The 17,478-nt window shown below is 43.0% G+C and overlaps 1 long non-coding RNA gene across 1 annotated transcript in view; it reads left to right on the forward strand.

Moving 5' to 3' along the window:
* The first annotated feature begins 268 nt into the window (after positions 1-268).
* The window catches only part of LOC309807709, an 82,437-nt gene continuing 65,227 nt past the window's right edge, over positions 269-17,478 (forward strand). Inside the window, exon 1 of the long non-coding RNA XR_014294650.1 lies at positions 269-728. This is a non-coding gene — a long non-coding RNA (uncharacterized lncRNA). The remainder of the gene's footprint in view (positions 729-17,478) is intronic.

A 17,478-nucleotide genomic window follows, 5' to 3' on the forward strand; every position in this document is an offset into this window, starting at 1 on the left:
CCCGTGGCGATGATGACACTTTATTTTCTCCCTTGAACATTGTCCCTACTATTCCAATTAAAATGGCAGTGCCACGAGGGCAGGGCATTTCCTTTTTTGCCAGTACTGAGCGTCCGCGGTCTGGTGCCTAGCATAGGCTAAATACACGGCATTTTTGTGAGCAGAAGCCGGGATTCCAGCTGTCATATTTAATGAGGAATTATAGTCTTCTTATTGGGGGGGGGGTGTCACGGTACGTCAAGGGCGGGAGTCGAACCCGCCACCCCAGGCCCCGAGGGGTCTCCTCGGGTCCCCACTTCGGGCCGGTGGGTGTGGCTGGGGGCAGCCGAAGACGTGCGTGCGTGCGTGCGTGAGAGCGGGCGTGTCCACAGGGTGGGCCGCGCGCGCCGCGAGTGGTTCGGCCCGGTCTCCGGCTCATTGTGCTCGCCTCACGCAGGCCTGAGTTCGCAGCAGCGCTGGAGGCCCGGGGCCTGTGACCACAAAGAGGGAGCCGGGGGCCGGACGGGAGCGCGGCGGCGGCGGCTGAGGCCCAGGCCAGGCCCCCTCCCCTCACTGCCCGCCTGCCTGTTTGCTCCGCCCCCGCCGGCGGCGCCGCGCCCCTCCCCCAACCGGCAGACTAGCACGGTGCGGGGGCGGCGCGCGAAGACATGGGGGAGAAGCTGGAGCTGAGGCTGGAATCGCTCGTGGGGGCCGAGCCCGCCGTCTGCCCGTGGCCGCTGCCGGTCTACGTAAGTGCCACCCGTCCCCTCCTCCCGGACCCCCGCCCCTCTTCCCCCACGGCGGGCGCTGAGCCCACCGAGAAACGGAGCGACTCGAGTCGCCAGACCTTCTTTGGAGCCCCCCTTCCCGCCCCGCCGTGGTTCTCCGCGGCCTTTTCCAGCCCCCGCGCGCAGGGTGGGCAGAGGGGAGCCGGCGCCGGCCGGGGGCGCAGACTCGGCCGCGGGGACCCCGGGCTTCTGAGGGGCGCCCGAGCCGGTCTGCGGTTGGCTCTGCAGGGCTGGGGACCCCGGTCTCCCCGGGCCTGGACTGCCGGCGGGCTTGCCCTTCTGTACTTTAGGATTTGACATGTAGGGTTTCTTTTGCCTGGTAGTTTATTCTTAGCGCTGTCAACGTGCTTAGTTTTTTTTTTTTTTTTTTTTTTTTGAGGGCACCCTTTCCTCCCTCTCTCCAGTTTTTTGTGTTTCTGTTTTGTTTTGTTTTAGTTAGGCATTTTGTCCCTCTGATCTTGAGTGGGTGGGCTGGCAGGACACTTGGAGAGGAGGCGTGCTGTCCCCTGATCTTGAGTGGCCTTTGGAAAATGACACGCCAAAGGGAAATTTACACACAAGTCCGGTGATTGCAGAAATGTAGGGTGTCCGGCCAGGTGGGCGCCCGGCCTCTCGTCCCCTGTGGCGGCGTGGTGCGCGTGTACCTTGTCTCAGGGTTTACGCTTGGGCCCCGCAGCCCACCTTCCGGAGGGAAAGCGCAGCGGGCGGCTTGGGCCGGCGCCTTTGGGGCGCCCTTTCGTGCGCTCAGCTTGCGGGGGACCGGCCTCCAGGCGACCCGGCGGGGAAGCCCGCGCGACCCGCGCGTGTGTGTCAGTTTTGTGGAAAGTGTGTCGCGGCCGGGGTCGGGACGCTGGGACCGCCTGGAGCCGATGTTGACTCCGAGCCCCGGTTCTCCGCAGTTATCTGAGGTCCGAGGGTTTCCAGCCCTCCACTGCGCACTGGCGCTTTCTATTTTTGCCCTTCCTGTGCCTGGAGGCGCGGCTGAGCCTGGGCTCTGGCTTTTCCGGTTGGGTAACTCCAGGCGGCCCGGGTGGGCGGCCTGAGCAGCAGTGGGCCGGGCGGGGAGACATGCCAGGGGAGGGAAACTGAAAGTGGGGAGAACCTTCAGAACTCCAGCTGATCCACTTGCCTCGCCTCCCCGCCCCTCTTACTGCACTTGTCATGCCGGGGATGGCTGGTCGGCACATTTTTCAAAATGTAATAACTTGTGTATCCTTAGTAGCCGTGAAGCGTAGTTCACTTGTAGTGCACAGTTGTAGGAGTTTTGATCGCCATCAGGCGGCAGAGCAATCCTGTCATCCTATTTGCTGCCCTTTGGCGCCAGGGTGCCTCTAGCCTCTTGGCCACTAATGTCCCGAAGGTTTTAGCTTTTCCAGAAAGTCAGATAAACGGAACAACAGCATGTAGCTTTTTGATTCTGGCTGCTTTGGCTCAGCAAAACCTATGCGAGATTCCTCCCGGGTTTGTTTTTTTTGTTGCTGTTGTTTTAAATATTTATTTAGGTAGTTATTTACTTGGCTGTGCTGGGTCTTAGTTGCGGCACATGGGATCTTCATTGCCGCGTGCAGTATGTTTTAGTTGTGGCGTGGGGGATCTAGTTCCCTGAGCAGGGATGGACCCCGGGCCCCTTGCATTGGGAGTGTGGAGTCTTAGCCACTGGACCACCAGGGAAGTCCGTCATCCCTGTTGTTGCGGGTATGAGAAGCCACTCCTTTTTCTGGCTGTGTTGTATTCCACTTTCCGTTTGTCCATTCGCCTGCAGGTGGCAGGACTTGTGGGATGTTTCCAGTTTTGAGGGGATCAGGAATAAAGCTGCTGTAAACATTCCAGGGCAGGTTTCCATGTGAACTTGGGTTTTTACCTCACTTGAGAAAATACTCAGGAGTGGGACTGGGGTCTGTGCTAAGTGTATGTTTAACAACCCTTCTGCATCTTAGAAATTGGTATTTTTGAATATTGGAAGAGTTTAGAAATCCACTGTGACCCAGCACCCAGGCACTTGAAACGAAGTTGAAAGTTCATCTGGAGATGGTCACGTTGTCCCCGTCACTGTCTTTTCTTCGAGGCAGAGCAAGGCCACAGATGTGTAACCCTTGTAAGGAAGGCCTCATGTGTCCAGGCCCTGGCAGGACCTGGCTTTCTAGTGGTGGGCGGTTCTGCAGTGGAGATCGTCTTTCCCTTGCTGGCCAGACCTCGCTTGGCAGGGTGCGGGGTGTGCTGCCTGCCTGGCCGGGCGCTCTTTCTGCCGGTCAGCAGCCGTTCCTGGTGTGTCTGTCCTACTACCAGGCAGGCGGTCAGGGGCCCTAGTGACGTGCTCAGCGAGCCGCAGCTTTCCTAAAGCTTTGCGGGTAATGTCTGCTACCCTCCCATTTCCCTGCTGAGAAATTTTGCTTTCTCATGGGAAGTGAGGGGGCAGTACTTTATAAGAGTTCATATTTTGTGATGACTCGATGCTGAATACATTAAGAAAATGGGCTCCTTCCAGAAGCTTAACTTCTCAGAAGGTCACATTTCGCACGTGACTGCACGTTTGAAATGAGTGAGCTTGTTTGTTCATGGATTCATTCATTCTGCAAGCACCTCCTGGATATTTACAGTGAGTGTTCCAGGGGGCGCGGAGGACAGTAGACAGTATTCTTTTTTTTTTTGATTTTTGAATTTTATTTTATTTTTTTATACAGCATGTTCTTATTAGTCATCAATTTTATACACATCAGTGTATACACGTCAATCCGAGTCGCCCAGTTCAGCACGCCACCATCCCCACCCCCTGCGGCTTTCCTCCCTTGGTGTCCATACGTTTGTTCTCTACATCCGTGTCTCAACTTCTGCCCTGCAAACTGGTTCATCTGTTTGAGACAGCTTTGTATTTCCCGCTTCCAGGGGCTCTTGTGTGGGCACTGCAAAGCGGGGTTTTAGATGGTGCAAGGTGGAGGGTGGGCACTAGAACCGGTGCCCAGTGTCCGGGTGTGCGTGCGCTAGATGGGGCGTGTGGCCTAGGACTCCTGCCGGCTCGGTGACCCCGGCCGAGTGCTCTAAGGCTTCTAGGTCTCAGTATTCTCATCTGTAGCATGGGCTGAACAGGACTCACTCTCTCTGGAGGTTACAAGGTCGAACTGTGTTAATGCTTGTAGACCCTACAATGTAGAACACTTAGGACAGTTTGGAGCATCGTTAATTGTTCCACAGATATTACCTGGTCTGTTGAACGACTTTGCCTGGTACACGCCAAAGCGATTAGGAAATTGGTATATCCCAGCTTCATTTCCTTTCCATTAAAACAGGGCTCAGGAAAAAAAATCTGTTTTTCAGTAGTCGTATCATATAGTGGAAAGAGCACTGGTGTGAAGGCAGCCTAGGGTTTGAATTCCAGGTCTTATGCTGTCTGTGGCCTGGGCAGGTTACTTTTGAACTGCAATCCCCACACTTGTAAAATGACATTAAAAACCACTCTTTCTGTGGGTTCTTAGAATTAATTAAGCAGGTTATGTGTGTAAAGTATCCTGGCACTTGAATGAGTTGTCAGAACCAAGGGCTGCTGGAGACGATGCTTCTGCCCTAGGTAATCTCCCCTTCTACTGGGCGGCAGGTAAGCACAAGCACAGTAGTCAGTTCTCTGGAAGAAGTGAGTTCTGGTGCTACAGAGCACAGAATCTTTCTTTTTAATTTAATTATTATTTTATATTGGAGGATAGTTGATTTACAATATTGTGTTAGTTTCAGGCGTACAGTAAAGTGATTCCGTTATACATATATCCATTCCTTTTCAGATTCTTTTCCCGTACAGTTTGTTCCAGGCCATGGTGTAGAGTTCCCTGTGCTGTGCAGTAGGTCCTTGTTGATGATCTGTTTGATATAGAGTCGTGTGTCTATGTTAACGCCAAAGTCCTAATGTATCCCTCCCCCCCCCAACCTTTCCCCTTTGCAGAGCACAGAATCTTGGAAGGGAAAGTTCAGGGTAGGCTTCTTGGAGAAGGTGCCATCTTTTCTAAGGATATGTAGAAGCTCCTGGGGTGGCAGGAGGGAGCAGTGTGTGTCAAAGTTTGAGAAATATAAGAAAATATGGCAAAACTACTGTACAGGACTGGAACTCAGGGTTTGGGAAAGAAATGAGAGTTGATACTGGAAACCTAGTGGGGCCCAACAGAACGGGGCCTTGTTTGTCCTGTCAGAAGTTTAGATGTTTATCCTGAAGGCTGTGGGAAACCCTAAAGAACAGTGAGATGGACTTCTGGTTTAGAGACTCACTTGGACCTCCATGTGCAAGGCACTTGATTGGGTGCAGGGTGAATTGTAATCTAAGGTTCCCACTTAAGTTATAAAAGGTTGGACTGGATTTTGCAGATCTGAGAGAGAATGGGTGGGGCTTGGTGACCAGTTAGAAAAGGGAGGGCAGCAAGCGTGGGTGACAGTTTACAGCTGCATCTTTTTGTGAGATACAGAGCACAGTAGGAAGGTATTGGGGGTGGGGAGAGGATCTTACTTTATCTTCAGTGCTTTAGAGGGGCCTGGTAGACAGGTCTGGGCCCAAGGTTCAGATCTGGGCTTTTGGGGAGGAGAGGTGTTTGAAGGCATGGGAGAGACTTAGGTTACCCACAAGAAGATCCAAAGAATCATAGGTCTGAGGGCTTTTTAAGTGGGTATACTGAGGAAGTTTATAAGCTGAAAGAAAGCAGCCAGCAGAGAAAGGGTGTGAAGATCTAGGAGAGGAAATGATTGTTCATTTGTTTTCAAAAAGCTGAATACTTATCGTGTGCTTGGCCCTTTTCTAGGATCTGGGGTTCTCACCATGTGTTACCTCTTCTGCAAGGACAGTTCAACTCATTCCCTGGTGAAGAGAAGTCTGATTATTCTTTGCATCCCATTCAGGTGTAGGAACTGTTCTGTACCTCTGAAGGGACTTTACTTAACCAGAGTAATAAGTTAGAAATCAAAAGAAGTTAGAGCTGGAAGGGACCTTAAAAGCCACTGTACTTAATTTTGCCTAATATTTTACATTGATTGTAAGAAAAATGCAGAGCCCATTCTCTTCAGAATTCCTTCACGGAACTTTCTTTATGACTTTCATCCAGTGGGTCTAGCTTGTAAATTTTAGCCTCCTCCTAAATTTGCTTCTTCATCCACATTACATTTTGCCCAGACTATGGCAGAAACCCCTGGGTGGTTTCGCGGCCCCTGGTCTCAGTTCCTCTAAGTTCATCTGCCTACTCGGGTTGAGTGATCTTCTAACATGACAAGATATGCCTAAAATAATGCTGCTAATGGCTTGCCCACACAGAGTTAGTGCATACTAGCCGCCCAGCGTGTGCTCTGCACAGAGGCCTGTAGTCTGAACTGTGCTTTGCCAAGCCTCCTGGGGCTCTTTGGCCCTGAGGAAGGGGAGCTTTTTGTGATCACTCTCTTTATCTAATTGGTCCTTCAGCTGCGGGGCGCCTTTTTCTAATCAGCGGAGGCACCCTTACTCAGCCAGTGGTAGCCCCAGGCCTCATCACCTGTGGGATACAAGCCATGCTCTCTCCCAGGCTTCCTTGGACCAACATCTCTATTTTTATTTCTGTCTCTTCTCACACTTGGACCCCTGTTCTTTAGTCATCCCCACCTGCAGTATTTACAGTGCCCAGCAGGTGTCAGGCTTGAGTGTCTTTGCACAGGTGCTCCCTGTGCAGCTAATGCACCACCTACTCCACCTCTGCATAGCCTCATCTTTCCAGACTGTACTTCAGGGTTATCATGAAGCCGTCACTTAGATATAACTTTTGGCCTCCATAGGCACTTCTGTGCTTTATCTCATGTGGTTGAAATTTTGAGTTTATAGATCTTCCTCCTTAATGAGGCTTTAAGGACAGGAGTCATTTCTAATCCTTATCACAGAGCAGATGCTTTTTAACGGTGATAAAATGTATGGTTTAAATGACTCTTTTTACAATAATTTTGCTTTAGCTTCTGATAGAAATAAAGTTTCCAGATGTTGTGTTCCTGCAATAAGAAATAAAGATGTGACCTTCCAGTTGTGTAAAGCCCATCAATGCTGTGTAAGTGCATCGGGTGCGCTAAGGAACGTGGAGCCAAGTGGGCTAGTTGTGAGAGAGAGAGACTTAACTATGTTAACAAAGGTAAGCCTTCATTGTGTCCTGCCAACATTTGACAGTTGCTTTTGGGCAAACTAAATTTATAAAATTTTAAACTGTTCCTCCCCATTAAAGGGATTGAATATTTGTCCACTTTGGTGCACCTGTGTCCTGCGAATTGTCCAATTGGAGATGGAGGTTTAGAAAGTGAGTTTCAGTCTTGTTTAAGTCTCTTCCCATCAGACTGGTCTCGTGATTTCCTACACACCATGTTACTTCCTGTCTACCTTTCCTTGGTGTTGTTCATGCGTGGATTGTCTCCTGTACCTGCTCAAACCTTGGTCCATTCTCATTTGTACCATGGAAGTTTGTCATGCCGGATACTGTCAGAACTAATTTTACTTAAGTTTGTGTTAAGGTGCAAAGCACCCGTTTTGTATATTATCTGTTTTTTGTGTTTGTTTATATTTTTATGGTTTCTCTTCAAGAAATATTATGAGTAGGGAAATAACAAGACGTAAAGAGAAAAAAGTCATCATTCTCTTTTAAGTTGTTAGAACACCTACCTGCAATCATAATGCACTGTGGTATGTGTTAAAATAGGAAATATGTGTCATGTCCCGTAGGAGCAGGAAAGTCAGTGGTGTTAGTGAGGGTGTGTCATGGAAGTAATCACAAAGCAGGTGACTGCTGGTTGGGGTCCTGAAACATTAGTGTGTGTTCCCTGTGTCCAGTAGTGGTCTGGAGAGGTCAGGAAGCGTGCCTTTCAATTTGAGGGAACAGAGGGTTTGAGGTCCTCTCTGTTCTATTACTCTAGTATAGTACACTGCATAGCAGCTCATAAAATACTGTGTTTATAGTTGATATTTAAATCGCTGATTGATCATCAAGATTGGGATGTATCATTGGAAATGAAAATAGGAAGAGTCTTATGCTTTTTAGGTTTTTCCTTTTTTTCCAATGTCTCAGAAGGCTCTTTGATGGGGGGACTTTTTATTCTCCCATACAATTGCATGAATACTTATACCCTGGCACTTATTTTAATGGCATTTTCAATTTATAAATGTCTCTGAAACACATACTGTAAACTATTTGAGGGTAATGACCATGGCCGTTGATGGCACATCTTAAATGTGCATCGTGTTAATGTTTGAGTGTCAAGTGGTCTACCATCAGTGCTTCCTTCTTTCACCCAGTTTTCTTCCTCATTTCCTTCTCCAAATTTGTCTCATTTTTCTACTCTCCCTTTTGCTTCTCTATTCTTGCTTTCTCTTTCCCATTGCATGTGTCATTCTTCTTCTTTTTCTTCTTCTCCTTCTGACTTCATTATTATGGCCAACCAAAACCTTTTCCAGGATTGTCTCTATCTTCCTTTCCTCTTCATTGCCATCCACAAACTCTTAGAGAATATTCTTGCTTGACTCCGTTACTTCCTAGCATACCCATGTACTTCCTGGTCACTTTAGAACATTGAAAAGGGTTGGAATTTTTAAAAATAGGTAATTATAATCAGTCTTCTTTCACCTCTGGCATAAGACTCTTCTTCCTCAATCTGACTATTCTTAAATCTAGAAGTACTCCAGCTCATTGGTCTCCCTTACCCCCATGTTTAGACCAAAGAACTTGTGAAACCTTAGCCCTGTTTAATACTTGAATTTATCAAAACATAAGAGGGCTAATTCTGCCTAAGGGCACCAAAGAAGAATAAAGATGCCACAAATAAACGTTTAGTCCAGATTTATAATGGACTCTTAAGTGCCTAGTTGAGTGCTAACCGTTAACTCACTTGAACAACAGGGAGGTCATGACACAAACTAACATGTTAATTGTATAGACACTTCACTTCACCATTCCTCAATGTAGCTGATAAACTGCATCCAGTTAGCTTAAATAACATGAATGATGAATTTCCCTGTGTATATAAATTGGGAGTTTCTAAAGTTTTCTTTTTCCCTTTGTACAACTACTGACTGGCACCTCACTTGGTCAGTGCAATAGGAAATGATGACTAAGAAACACATTGTCTCAATATCAGTGGACATAATGTCCTAGTAGTCTATAAAAATCTCAAAATTCTTAATCTAAAAGGTAGGTCTGCCAATCTTATATCCTTTTCCTTTGTTAATATAAGTATCCAATCTATGAAGGTCTCAGTTTCCTTAGAATATGAGGTGGATAGATTTGCCAATATCTAGGGACCTTTCCAATTTTAATATTCCCTAGTTATAAGGGCTGAGCCAAATACAATGGCTCCCTTAATCATTAACCTCGCTCATGATGAAAGTTATCAGCAAGTTCTACTTGTAAGAGATCAAACATTCATATCCATGTATATTGTAGCACATTGACTTTTACAGAACTCCAAGTAACACAACATAGTTACATTCATAGACTTAAGGTCACTGTGGTATACTTTATAATTTTTCTTTTCCCTAGGAAGGAAATGTAGGTCCCTAGGAAGGGATTTCTTTCTCTGCCTTTCAGTAATGTAAGCCTTTTATTATCTCTTGGATCCTAAAAATGGGTAGGGTTTTGGCAGGTGGAGCTTAGGACAGACATTCCAGGTCACAGGGACAACAGGAGAAAGGGCAGAAGGAAGAATGGATTTTCAGAAAGACTTGATATCTTACACGATGAGAGCAGCGTTTCACAACCTCTGTCCTGCAGAACACTGGTTTTAGATGATGTTAATGTAGTTACAAGACAGAAGCATTTGGGAAGAGCTGTACTCTACATCCCGACATGAAATTCAAGTTTCACTTTGTTACATTACATACTCTGAAAAGTTTTGGAGGAAGGAATTGATTTATTTTTGTTTAATTCAGTCTTACTCACAGTTACTTGACAAACCTGATGGGACTGTATTTTGTGAAAGGCCAATCGGAGAAATGGTGAGATGGAGCTTAGGCTATTTCTCTGTTGGGACAGGCATGTGATTATTTTTCTTATAATTCTTTACTGTTTGTCGTAACAATTGTTACTTTGCAGGAGTCAGTTTTTTTTTTTTTTACATCTTTATTGGAGTATAATTGCTTTACAGTGTTGTGTTAGTTTCTGCTGTGTAACAAAGTGAATCAGCTATATGCATACATATATCCCCAGGATTCAGTTTTAAGCCCTCTGTTTTTACCTGAGTTATTGGGAATCTTAGAAAGCTCAACAGTCCTGGAGTCTTCATCTCTGATGTAGTTTCCAGAAGCTCCTGGCACTTACCACTATTTCCTCTTGATTCTTTTCCTCCGACTTCAGACTTCTTACAATTATGAGCTGATGGTTTTCTCAGCCTCTAGTGTCAAAACCAGCTACCTCACTCATCTTCATTGTCTCAGTTACAAGGTACAATATTTCCCATGTTTATATGTGTCAAAATATAAGTCAGGGGCTTCCCTGGTGGCGCAGTGGTTTAGAGTCTGCCTGCCGATGCAGGGGATACAGGTTCGTGCCCCGGTCTGGGAGGATCCCACATGCCGCGGAGCGGCTGGGCCCGTGAGCCATGGCCGCTGAGCCTGCGCGTCCGGAGCCTGTGCTCCGCAACGGGAGGGGCCACAACAGTGGGAGGCCCGTGTACCATAAAAAAAAAAAAAAAAAAAAAAAATATATATATATATATATATATATATATAAGTCAGGGATTGATACATAGCATATGCATAATAAAAATTATATTTCTTTTTTTTCTTTGTTCAGAGGTATCCAAACACTGGCCAAGTTCTTAAATTGAAAGTAGAGTGATCTAACTTATTCAGCTCATCCAACCATCAATGTTGAATATTTGTCTTTTTTCTTACACATATTTCTTGTATTCCAATTGTGACATTCTAGAGCACAGTGAGTACATTTGTAACTTATTACTGCATTACTACCTTGGCTATTCCTTGACCAGAATTTACTTCATACAACTGACAGCCTAATTAACCTACTAGAGTTTTTTTTAATGTATGCATACATTAAAAAAAAACTCTAGTAGGTTAACTGCATTGCTAATAACTGAATTTTTACATCTCTATGCACCCATGTATGCAACACCAGATCAAGATATTATAAAATATTTCTAACACCCTACACGGTTCTCTGTTACTTCTTTCTGTTCCATACTCTCCCAGGGCAACACCTAAGCTGACCTCTATCACCATATATGACATACATGGAAAGACACAGTGTGTATTCTTTGGTATCTGGCCTCTGGTTACATATCATTATATCAGTAGTTTATTCTTTTATTGTGTTTTACTGATTTTTTAAACCTAGACATTCATACAGTGTCAAAGTACCACTGAGTTCTTCATATTATTATGCTGACCTCCATCTTCAGGGGCTTTCCACAGTCTTCCATGTGTCTTTGCACCTACATTCTCTTCCATCTAATTATGTTTCATTTAACCAACCTCAGCCAGCCTTCCCCCATATTCCCCAACACGTAGCAGTCCTGTGTTCAGCCAGTTTTGTCCCCTATTCCATAAGCCCTTTGTGCCATTCCTGACACTGTGCCTGTTCCCTGCCCGGAAGGCCTGTTCCCTACCCTCTATATACTTGTTCAAGACTCAGTTTAAATGCTACCTGTTCTGAGAAGTCTTCTCAGAAGAAGCCAGTACTTTTTGGAATCCTTCTTTAATGAAATCCCATAGCAAGTGTAATCTGTCCTCCCTGATCTGGTAATTAATTATCCATTGTTCCTATCATATAGTGTTTGTTTTCCTTGTGTGCTGTTATTATTTATTGAAGCAGATTACAGTGACTTGAACCAGGAACTGGGTCATTTTCCTCTTCATTTTAGTGCAAGTTTCTGTGATACGAAGTTAAACTCTTTTTCCCTCACTTCCCATTCACCCTCAGCAGTTGTTAAACATGAAGTACAAGTGAAACTTATTGGTTAACAGGTTTTTGTGGCCCTTGGTTCTGGTCCCTAGGTCTAAGCTGCACTTCTGTAGTGCTAATTTGACTGATTTCTTATTGTCACATAACTCAGGCATTAACTAAATCATTACAAATTTAGCTACATATAAGACAGTATAAGAAAAACCCAGTGGATATCAAAAGTTTTGGCCTGGAGGAGAGTGTTGTATGAGTCCTAGTTTGGTGGGGCTCACACTTAATGATCGAGCCTTCCAATATTCCACTGTAAGTAAGAAAGAGGTATGCAAATATATGGTTAATATTTAACAGTGTTGATAGAAAAAAGAAGAGAGAAAGGGACGACAGATACTTTGAGGGCCTTTTGGAATTCATGAACGATTATGATTGGATGGGGAAAAAGAAGAACCGAGGGCTAACCTCCCACAAGTGAGGTCAGGAAAGAGAGAAGGGCTCATCTGGTATGCAGGTAGAGAGGTTTGACCTACAGAATCTTAGAAAACCTCAACAATCTGAGCAGCGTTTGCAAGAGGCAAACTAAAGGGCTAACAAAAGTCTGCAAAAGTCTCACACAAAGAACTCTGGCATGGTGTTCATCATCTAGCTAATCCTAACATGCAGACATTTATGAGAGTAAAGTCAGGTCTTTACCAGAGTGGGTTTCTTATTTGGGCAACTGGGTCAAATGAAGAAAGGCAGGTGTAGGCTGCCAGAGTAATAAATAAGGAGAGGAAAAACAAAAAGAATGAGACATATCATTCATCAGTGATTTCCCCCCAGTATTCTTAGCCTCCAGCTTATCTCCATCTTACTGCTAACACAGGAACTAGACCGAACAGTGAGGTAAAACGTCTCTACAGAAACTGAGGTAATATAGAAAATAAAAAATAAAACATAAAATTGTAAATTTTCTTCCTAGGGGTAATTGAGATGATAGTTGAATAATAACATAAGATCAGGTGAAGTCTAAAGAAATTTTAGAAAAGCTGGATAAAGTAAGAAAACATCTGTTCGCTGGCATCTGAATGTTAGAGAGACACCAAGACATGTGGGCCAAGTTGTTGAGAGAAGGGAAACACATACACAAGCTTGACATTTGGTGCAGCTTTTCTCCTTTGGGCATTTGCTGATTCAAATCTTACAGCCTACGAACTGAAAAGTCAAGGAGTTCAAAAGACTCTAACCACAGAAGCCAATGGGCAACAGCTCAAGCTAAAGGCAACAACTAATGGAATGAGAAGCTAAGTGTATCTTCAGTCTCACAGGGCTGCGGGAACCATTACATTTAAAGCCTAACAAATACAGGGGTAGTTGGGAACAGGGAGAATCCAAACTTTCACATGGTAATCCCAAAGGGCAACACCCGTAGGGAAGGACAAGACAGAAATAGACCAACCTTCACACAGACTGAAAAATGGCTTTGAATGAGCTCAAACTGAGAATGGACTAAGGATACCAGTCCCTATAGTAAGTGTCTGCCTTGGGCCAAAGTAAATCTTTTCAAGAGAAAGATAATAATATCCAGAATGTGGAGGTATCTTTATAGTTTCCTAAAATAAGTTAAGCCCAATTTTAGTATAAAAAATAATTGGACATAACCAGGAAAAAGACTAAATGATCAAAAGTTCAAAAAAAGAAGAAAGAAAGAAAAAAGACAACATAAATAGACACAGGAGGACAAGAGTTAGCAGGCCTTGGTTAAAAAAACAACAACAAAACTACTATGGTTAAACAAAGAAAATAGACACATGGCAAATAAGCATATGAAAAGATGCTACACATTCCATGTCATCAGTGAATTTTGAATTAGAACAATAATGAGATACCACTACACACCTATTTAAATGGCTAAAATCCCCAAACTGAAATACCGAAGTTGGTGATGATGCAGAACAATTGGAATTCTCATTTGTGCCTAGCGGGATACTTGGCAGTTTCTTACAAAATAAACGTACTTTTACCATACAGTGATCTAGTAATCCTGCTCTTTGGTATTTACCCATAGGAACGGAAAAGTTCTGAAAAGTTATGAAAGTAAGAGCCTTTACAGTGAGAAAATTCTATGATTCTATGGTTTTTCAACTCATTAATTTGTGTAGTTCATCCATTTTACTCATTGTATACACTTAAGTATATTGTTCCTTGAAATGGCCATTCAAAGTTGTTTCCTGTGCCACACACTATGAATGTTAGGGTTGGTCCTGTGTAAATCTTACCCCCATTGAATTAGTATTAACCCTAAACAAGCAGCTTTCTTCCATAAGGAAACAAAAAAGAGGTTCAGAAATGTCCAAACTAAGGTTTTATAAAACTGTGTTATCAAATCTTACTTATCAAAAAACTTCAAACATAGCAGTATGAGTTCCCATATACCCTTTACTCAGCTTCCCCAAATGTTAACATTTTCTATTACTAGAGTATAATTATTGAAAGCAGAAAGTTTACATTGTCACAATGCTACTAACGATTTATAGACTCGTATTCAAATATTGCCTATTGTCTTGAGGTCCAGATTCAAATCTAGGATCCCTTATTGCATTTGCTTGTCATATCTCCCCATTCTTCTCTAATCTAGGATAGTTCCTCAGTCTTTTTTTGTCTGTTATGACCTTGAACTAATGGAAAATCCTAGCCAGTCATTTTGTAGAATTTTTCTCAAATAGGGTTTGTTTGATATTTTCTCATGGTTAGACTGAGGATATGTATTTCTTGACAAGAACACTTCAGGAGAGATATGCCATTTTCAGTACATATTAGAGGTACAAACAAATCTGTATGTCTCACTACTGGGGATGCTAACTTTGATGACTTAGTTATAATGATAGCTGCAAAATCACTATTTTTCCCTTTGTAATTATTTGAGATTGTTCAAATATTCTGCTTCTTGTTTAATTTTCCCATACTAATTTTAGCATCCATCAATAATTTTTGACTCCACCCATTACTGTGGTGTTTGATGATTGTTCATTTTCTATTCCCATCATTCCTTCTACCTTTATTAACTATAATTTGAGTATAAGAAAGAGCTATTTTTCTCCTTCATTTATGTATTTATCTGGTTATTTGTTCATATATATACATACATCAGTGTGAACTTGTGGATAATTATTTTATTCTACGGGTTAAAATTTATTACAATCATTAATAGTTTTGTTTCTCAAAGTGTTCCATATTTGGTCACTGGTACTCCTTCCAGCTGTCTCCTATATTTTTCCTACATGGCCATACAATTTTTGGAGTAATATCTTATTTTGTGACACCACAAAATGCTCCAGACCCATCTTTTACTTTCCTCTGTCTCAGCCTTGAATCAGTCATTTCTCCACGGAGTTCTTGTTCCTTGCATTAATAATGGTATTCAGAAACCAGAATCTTGGTATGAGGTGGATTTATCGCTATCCAAGCTACCTCATTGTGTTTTCAGCAGAGAGAGCTAAAAATATATATACGAATACATAAAAATATACAAGTATCTCTATTTTCATATTATCTATCTGGGTGTGTGTGTATACACACACACGTGTGCACACACACATTATCTATCATCTGTCTATCTACATATATATATAACTTCAAATTGATATATGAATTCAAATTGATACCTTGATTCCAATCCAACACCACAGGGTTTATTCTAGCCTCCCTTACCCTTTCCTTATTTGTAACTCTTTTCTTTAACAATTAGAAACCTGATTCTCATTATTTGCAGTCTATTTATTCATTTGCTCAATTCTGGAATACACATAAAATATTTAAAAATCATTAACCTGTACACGTGTGAAAAATAAATTTACTAACAAGTTCAATATTTGTGTACATTTCTTTTTTTTTATTAGTTTCTGCTTTATAACAAAGTGAATCAGTCATACATACACATCTGTTCCCACATCCCTTCCCTCATGCATCTCCATCCCTCCCACCCTCCCCATCCCACCCCTCCAGGCGGTCACAAAGCACCGAGCTGATCTCCCTGTGCTCTGCGGCTGCTTCCCACTATCTATCTACCTTACGTTTGGTAGTGTATATATGTCCATGCCTCTCTTTCGCTTTGTCACAGCTTACCCTTCCCCCTCCCCATATCCTCAAGTCCATTCTCAAGTAGGTCTGTGTCTTTATTCCCATTTTACCCCTAGGTTCTTCATGACATTTTTTTAAAATTCCATATATATGTGTTAGCATATTTGTCTTTCTCTTTCTGACTTACTTCACTCTGTATGACAGACTCTAGGTCTATCCACCTCATTACAAATAGCTCAGTTTCGTTTCTTTTTATGGCTGAGTAATATTCCATTGTATATATGTGCCACATCTTCTTTATCCATTCATCCGATGATGGACACTTAGGTTGTTTCCAGCTCCGGGCTATTGTGAATAGAGCTGCAATGAACATTTTGGTACATGTCTCTTTTTGAATTATGGTTTTCTCAGGGTATATGCCTAGTAGTGGGATTGCTGGGTCATATGGTAGTTCTATTTTTAGTTTTTTAAGGAACCTCCATACTGTTCTCCATAGTGGCTGTACCAATTCACATTCCCACCAGCAGTGCAAGAGTGTTCCCTTTTCTCCACACCCTCTCCAGCATTTATTGTTTCTAGATTTCTTGATGATGTCCATTCTGACTGGTGTGAGATGATATCTCATTGTAGTTCTGATTTGCATTTCTCTAATGATTAATGATGTTGAGCATTCTTTCATGTGTTTGTTGGCAGTCTGTATATCTTCTCTGGAGAAATGCCTATATAAGTCTTCTGCCCATTTTTGGATTGGGTTGTTTGTTGTTTTGCTATTGAGCTGCATGAGCTGTTTATAAATTTTGGAGATTAATCCTTTGTCAGTTGCTTCATTTGCAAATATTTTCTCCCATTCTGAGGGTTGTCTTTTGGTCTTGTTTATGGTTTCCTTTGCTGTGCAAAAGCTTTGAAGTTTCATTAGGTCCCATTTGTTTATCTTTGTTTTTATTTCCATTTCTCTAGGAGGTGGGTCCAAAAGGATCTTGCTGTGATTTATGTCATAGAGTGTTCTGCCTATGTTTTCCTCTAAGAGTTTGATAGTTTCTGGCCTTACATTTAGGTCTTTAATCCATTTTGAGCTTATTTTTGTGTATGGTGTTAGGGAATGATCTAATCTCATACTTTTACATGTCCCTGTCCAGTTTTCCCAGCACCACTTATTGAAGAGGCTGTCCTTTCTCCACTGTACATTCCTGCCTCCTTTATCAAAGATAAGTTGAGCATATGTGCGTGGGTTTATCTCTGGGCTTTCTATCCTGTTCCATTGATCTATCTTTCTGTTTTTGTGCCAGTACCACACTGTCTTGATTACTGTAGCTTTGTAGTATAGTCTGAAGTCAGGGAGCCTGATTCCTCCAGCTCCATTTTTTGTTCTCAAGATTGCTTTGGCTATTCGGGGTCTTTTGTTTTTCCAAACAAATTTTGAAATTTTTTGTTCTAGTTCTGTGAAAAATACCAGTGGTAGTTTGATAGGGATTGCATTGAATCTGTAGATTGCTTTGGGTAGTAGAGTCATTTTCACAATATTGATTCTTCCAATCGAGGCGCATGGTATATCTCTCCATCTATTTGTATCATCTTTAATTTCTTTTTTCAGTGCCTTATAATTTTCTGCACACAGGTCTTTTGTCTCCTTAGGTAGGTTTATTCCTAGATATTTTATTCTTTTTGTTGCAGTGGTAAATGGGAGTGTTTTCTTGATTTCACTTTCAAATTTTTCATCATTAGTGTATAGGAATGCCAGAGATTTCTGTGCATTAATTTTGTATCCTGCTACTTTA

Source organism: Mesoplodon mirus (assembly GCF_964341445.2).
Source record: "Mesoplodon mirus genome assembly, chromosome: 7".
Classification (NCBI taxonomy): Eukaryota; Metazoa; Chordata; class Mammalia; order Artiodactyla; family Ziphiidae; genus Mesoplodon; species Mesoplodon mirus.